This window comes from Periplaneta americana, chromosome 8 (assembly GCF_040183065.1).
Source record: "Periplaneta americana isolate PAMFEO1 chromosome 8, P.americana_PAMFEO1_priV1, whole genome shotgun sequence".
Taxonomy (NCBI): Eukaryota; Metazoa; Arthropoda; class Insecta; order Blattodea; family Blattidae; genus Periplaneta; species Periplaneta americana.
In genome coordinates, this window is record NC_091124.1 from 86,798,066 (window position 1) to 86,814,785 (window position 16,720).

Below are 16,720 nucleotides of genomic sequence, written 5' to 3' on the forward strand. Positions count from 1 at the left end.
TTAATGTCTTTGTGAGGAGGTTTGGAGAAGAAATTAAAAATCCACTTGCTTGCTGTGATGTAGGCATACAGACTGAATTATGTGGATGGAAAGAACAATCTATTAATTAAAAAATTATCTTCATAAGATTTGATCTTGAACTATGTGATGATCATCTGATATAAATAGATAAATGTCTGTTCATTGTAAAAGAGTATCAGAATTGTCTATGTATCAATCAAGACCACCACCACCACCACCACCATCATCATCATCATCATCATCATCATCATCATGAGTTACACTATTAGCACTGTTGCATTTTTTCATCAGCAAATGTTACGATTGCTTATGATGATGTGAAAATTTGCAGTGGAATGGATAAAGAAAATAGGGGTATAGAAAGTATAGCAATTTTATTTAAAATACATTAATAGGAATAGCCAATTATTGAAACTAATAACTGTAATCGTTATAATAATCGTCTAATCTCTTAACAGCAGCTTACCTACGTATACTTTTGAGGATAAAAAATGCCAGTGCTGTTGACGATCGAAATGCGGAATATTACGAACGTATTACAGTATTACATTTACGAAGCACACCATGTAATGGTCAGATCATTTGATATCCATATTAGATGCTCGCGTTTAAATCTCACGGAACTAACTGCATTATTTTGGGATTGATAAAGCAGATTTTCTTTGGGTATTTCCATATTTTCAATTATATTCCAGTCTTTTCATAATTAACACATTTTCTCCACACCGATGCAATAATTAACTGGAAATTACTGTACCGTACTATTTTCCCAAGTTCCAAACTCCCTGGGATCCTATTACGAACATTCCGCAACACATGTAACCATAGGAATTTTTCTGATGGTAACCGACACCATGATCCTTCAGGTAGTGCATAGTTGAGAAGGGGTTTACAGCTATGAAAAGAAACTTATGTGATTCATATTATTATTCTTAATATCATTATTTTAAGCACAAAAGAAACCCCCCGTAGTCAATTTTCTTCGTGATAAAGAGGTCGTATCACGTTCAGTGTTGAAATCCATTATTTTCTTTAACTCACAGACTTAAGAAACCAACTGTGACGCAGCAGAAATAAAGAGACATTAATTCATGAACACATGGCTCGCGTTCGACTGATCCGTTACGAACGCAGGTTCATGATTTCTCACTGTTCTCAAAAGGTGACATCACGTCTATCACGCCGTGTTGCAACTATACCGACAATATGACACCGAGCAATGCTCAAAGCAAAAATCCATCAATTGAAAGAAGCAAAGTACATTCACATGGAATGACACTTCTTGAATTGAAAAGAGGACGCTGCGTCGCTGCTACATGGAAGACTGTCGAAACATAATTTTTCGCAAATAAATTCAAATAAACGCTACTGGCATACATTTAGATTTAAATTGCTTATTTTATTTATTTTTTTTTACTTGGTTATTTAACGACGTCGTATTAAATATGAGGTTATTTAGCGTTGATGGAATTGGTGATAGCGAAATGATATTTGGCGAGATGAGGCCGAGGATTCGCTATACATTACCTGACATTTTCCTTACAGTTAGGGAAAACCTCGGAAAAAGCCCAACCAGGTAATTAGCCTAAGCGGGAATCGAACCCGCGCTGAGTGCATCTCCGGATCGGCAGGCAAGTGCCTTAGCCGACTGAGCTATGCTGGTGGCTTTTAAATTGCTTATGAAGTATGAATTATCTTTCTTGTACTTCCTCGATACTCTTAAAGTTCTTCTGTTCCAGAATACAAGATTTCATAATCTTTGTAACGATGTTTAGACTTGATTTTTAATGATTCGAGGATCGGAATCAACTGCAATCCTACAGACATGAAGAGATATCCGTTCTACAGAACTGAAAGACATCAATCCTCCCTATAGACCTGAAGAAGCATTGAGACATCTTTCCGCTTGAAGCATACGGTCAAGAAATAATCACCGCTTTCATTTTTTATATAGGCCCTAGATCCTTTTATTCAGCAGCAGATTTTTTAACGTGAAACATTTATGCTCGAGGGTCGAGCCAGTAAAATGTAATGGAAGTTTCAATATCTGACGTTACTTTCTTTTTGTAAGATGAAGTTCCTATCGCTTTCGTTATTGAAACAGCCCAATAAATGGCAGTTTTTAACCACAGCAGGACAAAAAAAGTGGTAAAGAATTAAGTGAGAGTGTGCAAACTAAGTAAAAAGGAACGATAAACAATGTTAGAACATGACAACAAAGCGTCTACATTAATTATTGTAAATGTGGAGTACCCAGAATATCCAAATCACCTTTCTTTATGGTTGGTGTCATCACGCTTGCAGTTCATGCAAATAAGAAAGCCTGGAAATTATTATAAAATCGTTGGACAAATCATTAAAAACCTTCCTCGCAATTATAAGTATCCTAAGAATTCCTTAACACCTTTTTACATTATGTAACTATACAACTCTGATGTTTCAACGTTGCTTTCTTTTTAAGTACTGTAAATTGTACCAAAGCTTTTCAAAAATTTTTGTTTGGGCCAGATTTGAACAATTGAACTTCGGACCCAGTGACAAGCATATCAATCGCCGAAACCAGCTCAGTTCACGTAAGAGGAAGGAATAGTGAGACATTAAATTTATTGTGCTAGTGGCATTGATTATGGAAAAATCGACGGTTTTAGATTGTAATAATTTGGTTTTCTAAAGTCTTTGAAGAAAAATATATTGTATCACTTTCATCGTCATCATTGTGTTGGTGGTGGTGGTGAAGTAAAGACCGTTCCTTCAAAATTTTGATGAAAAAAAAAGAGAAATGAAACATTTTTAATTTTCTTTTAATGTTATCTTCTTACAAGCAAACATTCTGATGGGGGCAGATAAAAAAGTTATTTTTTTTTCTTTCACCATGTTTATAATTTCAAAAGAAATGCTTATACAAATTTTGACCACTCGATCGCAATTACGAGGCCGTCCAGAAAGTAGTTTTCCCTGGGCGGTTTACAGAAAAAGGCACAATTGCATGGAAAGATTTATTGAAACAGATACAGAAATTGTTGTGCTATTTGTCAACATATCCTCCACTGGAATTGAGACATTTGTCATACCATGGGATCAATTGTTTTTGTATTCCTGTGTCATAGAAGTCAGCCGCCTGGGATCAGAACCAGCGTTTGACAGCCATCTGCATCTGTCTAGTGATCCCATGATATGTCAAATGTCTCAATTCCGGTGGGGAATATGTTGAAAAATAGCTCAACAATTATTGTTGTGTCTGATCCAATAAATTTTTCCAATGAAATTGTGTTTTCTTTCTATTAACGGCTCCTGGCGAACTTATTTTTTACGGCCCTCGTAATTGCGGTCGAGTGGCCAAAACTTGTATAAGCACTTCTTTTGGCATTATTAACATGGTGAAAGAAAAATTTTAACTTTTTTTTATCTGCCCCCATTAGAATGTTGCTGTTAGATATAGGATTTAACTTCAGTAAATATTGGCCTTTACTGAATCCGATAAGACTCGTCTTTAAACTGTTGCGGACAATTATCAATAATCGAAGTGAAAAAATGAAATGAGAAATCATCATCTAGGAAGATCTACGCCGGAGTCCTGCAAGGCTCAGTCCTTTCGCCTACCCTTTTCAATATTTACATTCCTGATTTTCCTACAATACCTTATACTAACATTTTAGAGTACGCAGATAAGCTTATCAGCTTAAAAAAATGTCACAATATAATTTAGAAATTTCAACTGATGAAACAAAATGCATAGCCTTTGAAGGTAAATACAGTATAAGATCAAAAATAATAATAAATAATAAATCCATTGAACAGATTCGAAGTTTTAATTATCTAGGATGTGAAATTTCATCTAAGTATCAAAGAGATATTGAACATAAAATACACATATTTCAGAACTTGTGTGGAACAATTAAAAGTTCACATCTGTGGAGTAACGGTCAGCCCGTCTGGCCGCGAAATCAGGTGGCCCGGGTTCGGATCCCGGTCGGGACAAGTTATCTGGTTGAGGTTTTTCCGGGGTTTTCCCTCAACCCAATACGAGCAAATGTTGGGTAACTTTCGGTGCTGGACCCCGGACTCATTGCACCGGCATTATCACCTTCATATCATTCAGACGCTAAATAACCTAGATGTTGATACAGCGTCGTAAAATAACCCAGTAAAAAAACAATTAAAAGAAAATTGAAAAATAAAGTTACAAAGGAAACATTACTTAAATTCTATAAAAAATGGCTTTACTTGTATTAATGTATGGATCAGAAAATTAGACTATGAATACCAAAAATAAGAGAATGGTTGAAACATCGGAAATTAAATTCTTACGTTATGTAACTGGATATACCCTAAGAGATCAAGTACGGAATGATGTTACACGAGATTTCATTTCATTTCATTTATTGTATTGCATAGATCTTACATTAGCAACGAAACTTTAAGATGTGGAACAAGTCAAAATTTTACAAGATTACAATTACAATTTTTACAATTTTTTTACAATTTCAATTTCTATTTTTTTTACAGGATAAGCTGCATATAACTGACTTAAATAGTATGATTCGAGAAAATAAAAAAGAATAGTTCCATCATATACAAAGAATGACACTATCAAGACCAACTAGATGCATTTATGAATATAAACCAAAAGGAAAACGAAGTATTGGTTGATCACGACTACGATGGGAAGACGATCTCTGAGTCGGAACGGACCGGAATCGGTCCACCTTGAAGTAGATGATGATGATGATGATGATGATGATGATGATGATGAGTACGCAGATGATACACAACTCAATCGGACATCCTCAAGACTAGACAACGTTTACAATCTGCTCTAAAACTTGGGTGCTATTCATAGACATTTCGCTAGCCTGTGGTACTAGCGCGCTAAACTAGCCCCGGCTATTGACTGGTTACTTCTACAGGATTCATATCATATCGCTAACACTGCTTTATGAATACGGAAAACGTTAGTTCACTGATCATCCACTGGAAGCCCGTGCTAAGAATGTCTATGAATACGGCCCATAAATACTTGGCTTAATGAATGGCGTATAACTCTTAAACATAGTAAATGTGAAACCATGATTTCTACTTTATGCCGTCTTATAGCCTATCACCGCCCCCAATAATACTAGACACTATTACCGTACCATGGAAGCTTTCAGATCAGACAGTGAAATACTTGGGAGTTCATTTAGATCGAAGACTAACTTGAAAGTACACATCAACACTAAACTTTATCTGGCCTACTCAAGACTCTTAAAAGTTTATCCTCTAATTAACAGAGAGTCATCATTACAAAGTAATATTACAGTTCTATTATGTTATTTCGCCCTCTGATCACTTATACGTGTTCAATTTTGGGTGGTGCAGCGCCAAATAAAATTCGAAGAATACAGTCTTTTCAAAACAAATTAGTACGAACTGGTGTTAATGCATCATGGTTTGTCCGAAATTCACAACTACATAGAGAACTAGGATTGTACAAGAATTATCCGTAGGCAGGCAAAAACTTTCTTCTCACGCCTTAACAACGTCTCAGGAACAGTTTTCTTTTCTCTCGGGAAAAGATCCACTCAACCTGTTAAAATCAAGAGCCGTCTTCCACAGAACATTCTATTAGACCTTCAGATTCATCCACTTCATCCGATGAAAAAGACATAATTTTATAAATTTATGAAATAATTGTTTTCAAACATTCTTTTTTCTGTCACAGAGGGATCTATAAATTGGCGGATCTCCTCGTTATTTACTTATTGTTACATTATTTCTTTTCTCATATATCAGTATAGGGATTCAGCTATAAAATCTATTTAAAAAAAATAAAAAACGACGGACTGATTGACGGACGGACACAAGACGCTCGCTCACATACCTATAAACACTGTAAACCTGCTAATCGCCAAAAAGAAAATTTTACAAGGGAAGCAAAAAACTTGGTTTAAATTAACTCTGAAATTTTAGGACCAAATCCAAAGTATAGGTACAAATGCCATCTATACTATGGATTTGGTCCTAAAGTTTCAGAGTTAATTTAAACTTAGTTTTTTGCTTCCCTTGTAAAATTTTCTTTTTGGCGGTTAGCAGGTTTACACTCTAAGCCGACGATATTCCTGTCCTCCATCTACAATAAGAGCAATCCAGCAAAGCATCTAACAATAATGAACATACTTCCATGTCCTAGGAAGGATTACTTAGGTCTACGACATTGGTTTCCGCTAAGCTTAAGGTAATGTTAAAATTACATTTTACGAATGTGTACAATATTGCCGCGCCTATAAATTTGATGGGAGGATGGATGGATGGAAGGAAATGTTATGTTTTATTTAGCGACGCTCGCAACTGCAGAGGTTATATCAGCGTCGCCGGATGTGCCGGAATTTTGTCCCCCACGAGTTCTTTTACATGCCAGTAAATCTACTGACATGAGCCCGTCGCATTTAAGAACACTTAAATGCCATCGAACACTTAAATGCCCGGGATCGAACCCGCAACCTTGGGCATAGAAGGCCAGCGCTATGCCAACTTGCCAACCAGGTCGACTGGATGGATGGATGGATGGATGGATGGATGGATGGATGGATGAATTGTGATGGATACATGGATAGATGGATGAATAGATAGGTGGATAGATAGTTGGATGGATGGATGGATGGATGGATGGATAGATACATACAAGGATGGATGGATTGATGGATGGATACATACAAGGATGGATGGATTGATGGATGGATACATACATGGATGGATACATACATGGATGGATGGATACATGGATGGGTGGATTTATTCGTTCCATAATATTCTTACAGTTGCTGTACAGCTATAATAAGGAACTTGTCCTATTATTATGTTTAACAATATCTCAAAGTTGTTTACAAAGTTGACAACATGCAAAGTTCTGTATGCAATACAGTTTAATATTTATTTAGCGAACCTGTCTGATATCCAACCCCGAATGTAGGTACGATATTACAAATACGCTCTTATTACACCCGTCATCACGCTTTTTTTTTTTTTTTTTTAGTTTGTTATCCACTTGCTCTTCAAATGTCCCTGAAACCTCATGAGACGCAACGCAAATCAGAGAACTTGGTGTGATGAGAAATAGCTGGCCAGCAATTTTATCCGGAGTCCTCTTATTCAAGGACAGGGTTCTTTCATGTTCTTAGTAACAATTCGGTAAGCCTTTGTTATTCTGATATTTATGACCCTTTGTATTCGAATAATCTTGGTTTTATAGAATTTATTGTCCATTATTATTTTCCATACTGGGGCTACATATAAAATTAGTGGCAATATTTCTCCTTTGTATATAGTTTTCAACGCTTCGTGCTTTAAACTCCATGTTAGTTTTGCTCTTTTTGAAAGTATGAGCATATTAACTTTGGACACTTCTCTGCTACATAATTGATGTGATCTCTGAAGGTTAGTTTCTTGTCATACATTATTCCGAGATATTCTATGACGTTGACTTGCTCTAGAGCAGCGTTTCTCAAACTTTTCTACCCACGGAACCCTTTTAAACCCAAAATAAAACAGTGGAACCCAACAGAATATTAGTGATGTGTGTACATTACAGACAAATATTAAATTACCAAATGTATTTTATCACAAACATTACACATTTTTACTGATGTCACATACTATACATACTTAAAAATTATAAATAATGTTGTTGGACTGTATTTGCTGCTATTATAAAGATTAGTAATCCTGGCTTATTTTTACCACTAAAATTGAACATGTTTTTTGGACTCGCACATTATACATACTCGTATTTAAAAATTATAAATGTTTCTGAAATCTATTTGCTAACAAGCATAAATGAAATTAAGTCTACTTGCATTGTTAATAGGTTTTGTAATTCACACTAAAATTCAGATACTTAACATTTTTTTCAGAAAAATACACCTGTTTGTAATAGATCAGTGGGACGAGTGTTTTTGTTGTTTACGTCTCCATATTGCTTTACTATAAGGTTTAATGTTGGAAAGCTGAAGTCTCATGTCTGGACTTGCATCCAGTCTGTTTCGGTATTTAGTTTTGTAAGACATATACACAGAAAACCCAGTTTCATATAGGTAAGTACTTACAAAAGGAAGCAGATTTGTAATAGTTTTTTTTATAACTCTGGGTACTCTCTTCTCGGGCTGTGCCAAAAAATCAATCAAAGGGAAATTCTTAAATTGAGATTGCAAGGATGAATCAGACGTTAATTCCAGTAATGCTTCATATTCTTCAGAAGCGAGGGAAGAAGGTTTTTCTTTGATGACAAATGGATTTTTGACCCACAAGTTTTGAGAATTGTTTTCACTGTCCTGTTCTGGAAAATACTGCTCTACAGTGTGGCGCATATCCTCCAAATACTTTACAAATTGTTAATTGATTTCATCAAGTTCTCGGAGAGATTCTTCGTTCTCCTCGAGGAAATCTTCCAAATTCGCGGTCGGTTTTACTTCGTTCATTTTGACAAAAATGTCAGCTAAACAGGCAAGTCTCAAGAGTCATTGTTTGTCACTCAAACGATCGTCTAATTCGAAATGGTGATCAACGAAGAAAGCCATTACCTCAGCCCGAAGTTCGAAGAGTCTACTTAAACTTTTTCCTTGAGAAAGCCATCTCACATCTGTATGGAGAAGCAGAGATTTATGAAAGCTTCCCATGTCCTCACAAATGATTTTGAAGAGTCTTGAATTTAGTGGTCTGGACTTGACAAATTTAACGATTTTTACTGCTTCATTAAGAACATTTTTGAGGGACAGTGGCATTTTTGATGTGGCCAAACTTGACTGTGCAAAATACAATGATTGCTTTGTGCGATACTGCACCAGCTATTTTCCCAACCATTACCTTTGCACCATCCGTGCAGATATGAACACAACTGTCCCAGAGTATATGACTCTCTTCCAAGTACCGATACTCACTAACAAGTCTGAAAATTTCAGACAGCAGCTGGCAGCAATTTACAGAATAGCATATCTTTAATAGCATCTTCATAATGGTAATGAACGAACACTAGTACAATTTCCAGATCTGCTACATCACTTGACTTGTCTATCTGTAGTACAAATTGACATGATCTGAACCGACGGTTTAATTCTTCCTTGGCGTAAGCTGCCATGTCTTGAATGCGACGAGCCACTGTGTCATTTGAAAGTGGCACGGAAGATAATTGTTTAGTCTCCTTCTCATTGATCATGCACTTAACCATGTCAATCGCGCAGGGTTTTATTAATTTTGCGGCTACTGTGTGGGACTCACCTGCCTGAGCCACTCTGTAGCTTACAATGAAAGATGCCTCTGTTGCTTTTTCAATTGTACCATAAGATGTCTGGGTTAAGAACTTTTGAGAATTTAGTAATTCACGACGTTTCCTATCAAAGAAATCAATATTCTTGTCACGAAACTGAGCATGGTTTGTTTCAAAATGGCGACGTAATTTTGAAGGTGCTAACTAACTATTAGGTAAACTTATGCCACATGTTACACATTGAGGGCAATTTTCAGCATTTTTGAAACCCAAGGCTAAGTAACTTTCATATTCACGTTTTTTAATTAAGGTTCATGTTGTGATTTGGATGTTGGCTCCTTCATATTTTCAGATGATGAGCAGCTATTTTGTAAATCTCGTGTTTCGATTTCGCCTTCATCAGACCCACACACTTGTTTAGGGATAGTTGAAGTAGTAAAGGCACACTTGGATATTGATTGTTTTAATGATACTGTTTTAAGCTACCGATCCATGATTTGGTGTCACTCTGCATTAAAAAAGTAGAGTTTGGATCGGTATCACCCTGTATTAAAAATACGATGACGTAGCTCGCAAAGATCAGTCTTGCCCTCTATTTATATAATTTTGAAGAAGGGATGATAAAACTCGCACAATTTTTCTTTAAAACGTTGAAATACAAAATTAACACACAACTCACCCTGGACTTCAAAATAATGGTCTTTCCTCTCCAGAAGAAGTTTCCTGTGCTTTCTTGAATGAACGTCAAAATAACTCTGTGAAATATCTTTTACAAAATTTTCAATTTGCCCTAATTCCATAATACAATTTACACCTGTGCACATTATTGTTGGAAAATGTGTTACCTTCAGACACTTAAGTTGCTTTAAGCGCACTTATTATTATTTCAACAATGTGCATTAGTGATCAGATTGTCGTAAACGGTACCCTTTGTTGTCCTGATAATTGCCAATAGAATGGTTGAATAAACAGTTCTGTCCTTATTCTTTTTCATGTTTTTATAAAATTACATTTTAGAGATTAAAAAGTAAATAATTTCACATCAGGAATTGGCGGAATCCCTAAGAGTTCCTTACGGAACCTCGGGGTTCCGGGGAACACACTTTGAGAAACGCTGCTCTAGAGGTTTGTAATTCAGGTAAATCTGTGTATCCTTTCTTTGTCTTCGTTTCTTCTGGACAAGAGCATTACCTTAGATTTAAATTCATTGAAGTTTAATTTATTGTTCTTGCCCAATTTGTTATTGTGTTCATTTCTATATTCATATAATTTTCCGCTTCTGCAATTTATCCTTTGTTTTTCATTATTGTTATTACAAAAATAGAAAGGATCAGAGAGCTAACAAAGTTCTGTGTAAAATTGTTAAAAGTGTGTCAAAAACGAGGATAATGATGCGACAAGCTTGTGGGGCAAATGCTTATGCGGTGCACAGATTTTTCTGTTCCATTTCAAGATGACCAAGATGATGTGGTAGATTACTCGAAACCAGGCCGTCCATTTTCAGTCCGAATGGAAGAATTCATCATATAAATGAATTCTGGGAAACCAGACGCAAAATTTATGTTAAAGGATGATCTGTACAGCACTATTTGAAAGTTTGATATAAGATCTTCTATATGACTTCATGGAATAGTCCAAAGCCAACATTAAAATTGCTAAAAAACAGTTTTTGGAATCGATCGTGTTTAGGCAATGAAACAAGAGCTATTATTAGATCGATCCTGAAACGAAACGCCAAAACGTAGAATAAAAGTCTAAAATCTCACAGAACTTGACTAAGTTGTATTTTCAGGGATATACATAAAACTGAGATAATGTTTGCTTGTTTCTATGAAAATAATGAATTTGTCCTATCTCTTGAGACTGTCACTGAAGACTATTATTTGGAAGGTTTTGAATGATTGTGGAAGTGAATTCTTTGTGAAAGTAAGATTATCGCGAACTAGGAACCTCGTTTTCTCTCCACGATAACCCGAAAGATCACAAAGGCAACTATACAAGAGTTTCTGGCTCGAAAACAAATTTCTGCACTTACTTAACACTCCATATACTCATAGAATTTGGCGCCTGTGACTATTTTCCGTCCCCAGAACGCTGAAAATGTTCTCTGCAAGAATAACTTTTCCATGACGCTGGACGGAAGACGTCATGAAGATTTGTTTGTGAACTGTTCAAAAAAGAGCCTTCACTGGACTTTCCAGTCCTTAGTCGATCGTATCACTCGTATCGAAGCTATAGGAGTATATTTAGAAAAAGCGCGGAATGATGTTGAACGTAGCTTTAATTGTGTCTTTAAAATTATGGAATTCAATCTCATTTATTCACCACAGCATGCATTTCTCAGCCTTTCACAGTCTACCACAGCAGCCAATGACAGAGTCTACCGCATATATTACAGCTCGGCAAAATGGTTATCAGTGTTAGGCTACGATGAGAGGGTGGATTTGATGTCAGTAGGGGTGAAGGCTGGAGCAGTCACTACCTACTCTATACCCTTTCTCTTGTAGCCTATAGTGCGGAAAATTAGCTCACGGCTTCCGGTCTCCCGCATAGACACGATAATTTCCGGGAATTAATGGTAATCGTATGACATTCGTGTTAAATGTTACGTTTTCATCCTATTATTATTATTATTATTATTATTATTATTATTATTATTATTAAAATATTATGTACTAAATTCCTATGTCCCGCATTTAATCTATCGTAGGTTGGCACGTCTGATATTGCATGCGCTCTGCGACTGTCTAGAATGACGTAAGACTTTTTTTTTTAAGTTCACCTATACGACTGAACACTCGGTCGCACTATACCTGCACACAGTCATTCGTAAACAAAGCGGCAGACATCAGTGGTGCGTCTCTACTTTTCGCATGTTCCCTGTTAAAGTTTTCAAGAAATCGTAACTTTCAATTCCTTTAAGAATGGGATGAACAATATTTTAGTTGCGCAGATGATAATAATGTGAGATGCCTACTGTGTTCAAAAATGATTGTAGAAATTTGCAAGGCAAATATTAAACGATATTATGAAAACGTTCACAAAGACCACCATAATCTTTCAGATAATATTAAATCAATATTTAATTTGACATTTTTTTCCTTCCCTGTGAGAGCGGAAGGGGAACATCCCTGTGCACTGCGACTTGAGGTCTATTGTGCGTCTCTGGGATGAGTTGCAAGCCCACCGACCGCACCCATGCCGAACCGATCTAACCGCTAACACCCTAACGACCAGTCCCGCCATCCCTCCAAGTCCATATACCATTCCACCCCAACAGCCCCCTCCACATTCCCCTTCAAGCGGTCTGAGGTGTAAACCACCCCTCCTGTCTCCTCAACGATCTGAGGTGTAGAGCCCCTCTCCCGTCAGGAGGGGAGTGGGATCCGCTGCTGGGTCACCAGCTACCACGCTTAATTTGACATTACGAAATTATAAATCAATATTAAATTAATTAATTACTAATCTGTCTTTGAATTGGCCTTCAAGATATTACTCTTAAATACCTTACCACGTCTTTCAAATGGAACACAATATAGGCCTACTATATTGTATATGTCAGCATTCTGTAAATGGAATTAAATCACAACCTCTGAGACATCGGAAATTCCGAAAATTACTGCAACATATGAAATTCAATAAAGGAGATTTGTACTATTATACGGAATTGCGACGGCTCAGCCGTGGAAGAATTCTCAAAGGATTTTTAATTTGGTATATGACTATATGATTGGGTATATACACAATATTAATAAGAGTATTTTAAATTTTAATACACCACTTAATCTCAGTAATCAATCACAAAAATAAATCATACAATATTTATTATTTTAGGGTACCAAAATTTCTGAGCTTCATAATGAAGATTAGAGAAGTGATTTGGCATTCATATAAATGCGAACACTTAAATAATCTGATGAATTGTCTTCAAAATATAGTACGTGTACGACATGGTGAGATCCTTCATACTAATGATAGGCCTAGATGTCTGGAAATAAAATTAATTGGAAATAGTTGCACCATTTCAAATGAATAATAATTAAGTAACACTTCATAAACTAATTTGTCTGAATATGTCAGTCAATTAGAAACTCTAAAGATAGGAAATAGATTTCACTACGTTTGATATATGACTGGCGATTTTTCATCACGGTCGTAATGAAAGCTAGACCACAATACGGTAGGGGGAACATTGCGCACAATGACGCTATCGAATTGCCACATTGCGCACACGGTTATTTTAAACATCGCGGTCGCATAGTCATATTGCGCACACTGCCACCAGATAGTATACCATCCTGTCGCACTCTGACATGCCCAGCGCAGCAGCAGTAGTGCGTGGTGCCATTTGTTCTTATAAACAGTGCAGCAGCAGTGTCATGTCCTCAATGCTGAGTGAAAGACATAAGTTATTGGTTCGCAAGGGTTTTAAATTTCGATATACAAGATTGACTGGGAAAGGAAAATAGTGGAGGTGTACGGTATAGAACGGTATTCCACGCATGTTTACTGACGAGCATGATGAGTTTTTAGAATCTGTAGGGAAGCGTAATCACGGCAATAGTGAACATTTGCCTAGACAGTTTTTATCGAATAGTGTTAAACGCAAGGCCACAGATGTATATCTGCTAGACCTTCAAAGCTAGTGAGAAATGAAATTCTTAATATTCCTAAAGAAATTCGTAGTAAACTCGCAAAAGACGATGTCATTTGTGTACGAAAATCAGTTGGTAGAACTAGGAGAAGTGCCCTTCCTCAGTTACCTAAAACCCGAAATGAAGTATCTAGTACATACCGCGATCGATGAAATTTCTATTGTGACAAATAAATCCGAACAGTTTTTATTGGTGAACGATTGCGCAAATAATGATATAATATTTGGCTGTGAAACAAATCTAAGACATTTAGTGCAAAACAAAAATATTTTTATGGATGAAACATTTCAATTTTGTGTCAGAAATTTCTTACAATTATTCACAATTCACGGGATTGAGAATGGTAACTACACACCGTTGATATTTTGTTTGCTTTCCGACAAAAAAACAAATCATTTGTGAGATTTCTTTGCGTCATGTAATTTGTAAGTGTGTCCTAGCTGGCGAAACATTAAGTCCTGAAAAGGTGGTGGTTGAATTTGTAATAGCCGTGCGCACAATGCAGTGAAACAAATTTGGATAAACGCGACCATCGTGGCATGGAGGTTCCATTTAACCCAAGCTTGGTGGAGACACATACACCATGTCGGTTTAGCTTTGTGTTTCAAGGACAAAGATTCAGAATGCGGAAAATGGCTGCATTTATGTTTCGGAATGTATTTGTTACCTCCCAGCGAGGTGCAAGATGCATTTGCAAAAGAATTGATGTCAGAGCTGCCAATAGCGGCTACTCCATTACTAGTGAAGAATTATATCGACTCCGAAGGGCGTTTTCCACCGGCCATGTGTGCAACAGGAATTAGCATCAGATCGGACAATAAACGCCTGCGAAGCTTTCCTCAGTACGTTAGGTAAGCAGTTTAATTATTCACGTCCAATTTTTTTTGTTTTTATTGACGTTTTAAAAAGCATCCAAACAGAGATACCGTATATTTTTTTTATTTCAGTAGGTTATTTTACGACGCTTTATCAACATCTCAGGCTATTTATCGTCTGAATGAGATGAAGGTGATAATGCCGGTGAAATGAGTTCGGGGGTTCAACACCGAAAGTTACCCAGCATTTGCTCATATTGGGTTGAGGGAAAACCCCGGAAAAAACCTCAACCAGGTAGCTTGCCCCGACCGGGAATCGAACCCGGGCCACCTGGTTTCGCGGCCAGACGAGCTGACCGTTACTCCACAGGTGTGGACTACCGTATATATATATATCAACAGAAAGCAACAAAGACAATAAAAAAACGTAAACACCTCAAAAGACAGAATTTCCTTACTAAAATTGTTCAACTCTATCAACTGAGACAAATAACTCGCTTTAATTTCCTTAAGAAGGTTGCTTACCACTACAGTAAACAGTGACAACAGAATCAAACACCTCAATGACGTAAAATTATTTGTAATTTAATTTACTTCAAAACAGTACATAAGAAATTTTTAAATCGCCAAAGTAATATCAAAAAAATATTAGAGGTATATTCTGACATTATTTCGCTAGTCCTAAGCCAGGAAATCTGAATGTGTGGAGAGAAATTGCATTTCGTTATTACAGTGAGCTTGAGTATAACATTTCTACGTGTGCGCAGTGTACACAGTAGTTACTACAGGTACAAATATTTCATGTGTGCGTAATATGGCTATACGTGTACAGTTTTACCGGTCTTTTCCCCTTGTGCGCAATATAGGGCTTCCCCACAATACAAGTGGAAGAAGGAGATACATAGTCTGACACACTTGAAAATACAATGCAGTCACTTATTAGTTTTTGGATTGATTTAAAATAGTACTTCCAAAAACAAAAAAAATCTATTCATTTGCTGTCAACATAGCAGCTATGTACGGCTCAACATACATTTGTGAACAATTTTTCCAAAACTTAAAATTGTGAAATCTAAAAAATGATCCCACTAACAGACGAAAACGTAATTTGTCTGTTACTGAAATTACATTACTTGTTTGTGACATGGTAAAAATGTAGGTAAAACGAAAGTATGTTGTTTTTCAACTTTGTTTTTGTTTTCTTTTATGTTTTATCTCGAGAAAATCAAAACTCGAGTGGGATTTAATTGACTGTTTCATAATTAGAAGAAAGTATATAAATATTAGAAGAAATAAAGTACTCTAATACAACAAAATATTAATTGACAATAAAGTACTCTAATACAATAAAATATTAATTGACTTACTAAAATTCTATTTCATTAATGTTAGCTTCACGAAAACGTATGAACGAAGCCGCCATTCTCAGTTGACTATATATGCGGGAAACAAATGACAATCGCAAAGCGTGTTTTGCAGTACCGTAAAGAATCTGCAGTTTGAAATGTTGATAAACAAAGAAACAAATGTTAGGGAGGTGATGAAAACAAATGCTAGGGAGGCGATAAAAAACAAATGCTAGGGAGGCGATAAAAATTGTAGGGATAAGCATCCATGATTGGTTGAAACACGTTTTTCCGTACCATTTTATTTGTCAAATGTAGTATGACGTAGTAAAAGTGTAATAGTCAACGTAAATACTCATATTATGTAAATTACGAATAGTTTAGCAAAACCTGAAAAATATAGCTTTTTATACACAGTCATTGAAAGGTAAATGCCTTTTTTTTCATCTGGTGCTCCCTGCGCCTGCGGTTAGCGGGTTGCATTCAATGATGTCACAACTTTTGTCATGAAGATAACCATTTTACCAACCTTTGGCCTATACGATTAATTGTTACAGTAATATAGTTCATTGTTAATACAGAAATAACATGAAAGTTAGTGGTTAGTGTCGGAATAGCACCTGTCGTGCAATCTGAGTGGAACCC

General features: G+C 36.2%; 1 protein-coding gene across 4 annotated transcripts in view; it reads right to left on the reverse strand.

The window, feature by feature from the left end:
- Window positions 1-16,720, reverse strand: part of LOC138704857 (alkaline phosphatase-like) — a 670,581-nt gene that overhangs the window by 299,853 nt on the left and 354,008 nt on the right. The gene's annotated exons all lie outside the window — the stretch shown is intronic.